The sequence below is a fragment of the Staurois parvus genome, unplaced genomic scaffold (genome assembly GCF_062004578.1).
Source record: "Staurois parvus isolate SC_StPar_1 unplaced genomic scaffold, SC_StPar_1.0 ptg000757l, whole genome shotgun sequence".
Taxonomy (NCBI): domain Eukaryota; kingdom Metazoa; phylum Chordata; class Amphibia; order Anura; family Ranidae; genus Staurois; species Staurois parvus.
In genome coordinates, this window is record NW_028318553.1 from 1127265 (window position 1) to 1128930 (window position 1666).

General features: G+C 46.1%; 1 pseudogene; it reads right to left on the bottom strand.

Annotated features, from left to right (window-relative positions):
- Window positions 1-209: 209 nt before the first annotated feature.
- LOC149444982 (protein GVQW3 pseudogene) lies at window positions 210-512 on the bottom strand (annotated as a pseudogene).
- Between the last annotated feature and the right edge of the window lie 1154 nt (window positions 513-1666).

Sequence of the window (1666 nt, forward strand, 5' to 3'; positions counted from 1 at the left end):
TAGAGATCAGCTTGTGAGAGAGAAATTGTGCATGAAATCCAAATCTCGTCACTGGTAATAATCCTCGACATGAAGGCCGGGTCATCATTGGCACGCTGATGGAGTTCTTGACAGACTTCGACGTGTTGTTCCTTCTGCTCCTGGGTCAGCAGCCTGGGGACGAATTTGACAGCGACACGGCGCATGTTCAAATCACACATAAGGATTCCCTAGACTGTTCCATATGACACACGGACAATGGTAGCAATGTTGTGGATTGTTCTCTGATGATCATCTTGCACAAGTTGACGAATGGTTTCAACATTTTCGGGGGTTGAACTCGTTGAATTTCTTCCTAATCTCTCGTCATCTTCCAGTGATGTTCTTCCGCTCTTGAAGCACCACTCAGAACACCTTGAACGACTCACTGCAGCATCTCCGTGAACTTGCTGAATCATATCCAAAGTCTCTGTGGCAGATTTTTCCAGTTTCATGCAGAACACATTTACTCTTTGTTCTAACTTGCTGTCCATAATGAAATAGCAAACGTGGTAACGCATATGGTCAGAATGGCACAGCTCCTGATGTACACAGGACAGTGTCTTTTCGCACACTGCCCTATGAAGGTTGGTGCTCCCTGTGACTGTGCCTGCAGCCTGGTGCTGCTATATGTTGGCGTGTTACAAAACTAGTCTCAAAACTTTCTGATACCACCTGCTACAGTATACATACTTTTTCAACAGAGCTGAACTTTGAAGAAGAATAATGCTTTGGTATAACTAATTAATTGTTTCTTTATACATAAAAGAAATGCCTAAAGCGGAGTTCCAGTTGTTTTTGTGTTTATTAAAAGTCAGCAGCTACAGAATCTGTGGCTGCTGAGTTTTAATAAACACACACTTACCTGTCCCGGAGTCCAGCGATGTTCTCACCCGTGCCTTCCCTTCTCCTCTTCTCTCCTCCATGGTGGCAGCATCTCTACTGTGGGCACCAGGTTGTGACAACTTGCGGCTTCACAACCTGGTGCCCACTGCGCATGCTGCGCCTACTAATTGGTCCGGCAGACTTCTGGGACCTGTGAAAGTTCCCAGGAGACTGTGGGAGGGAGGAGCCAGCCGAGCTTCTGGCTCACTTTGCCGCAGCGAACTGAGCCCGAAGTGGGAGCGGGTACCTGTCAAAACCAGGTACCTGCTCTCTCCTCCCCCCCAAAAGGTGCCAAATATGGCAGTGGAGGGGAGAAGGAGGCAAATAAGCAGAGTTTCCGCTATTGAGTGGACCTCTGCTTTAAAGGTTAAGTTCACCTTCTGGAACATTGTAAATGTTCCACCTGTATTTAGGGTGGAACATGTAACATGTTCCATTTCCTTCAGCCAGTTCCCCCTCAACCTCCTGCCCTTGGTGTGGGAGCGGGTGGGGAATCTTTTCCCCGCATCCATTGTCACAATTTTAAAACAGTGTAGCTGTGTGGGGCTCCGCCCACATGATTCATTAATTTTCTGTGAATGGACAGACTACCATCAGCCACCGCGACTGATGGATTTTCATTCTGAATAGACTGCGGGGGCGCTAATGAGTGATCTCATACAGTTAGGTCCATATATATTTGGACAAAAGGCACAATTTTAGTTTTTTTTTTCAAGTATTTACCAAAACATATTCAAGCTATAGCTATATAATGGCTATATAA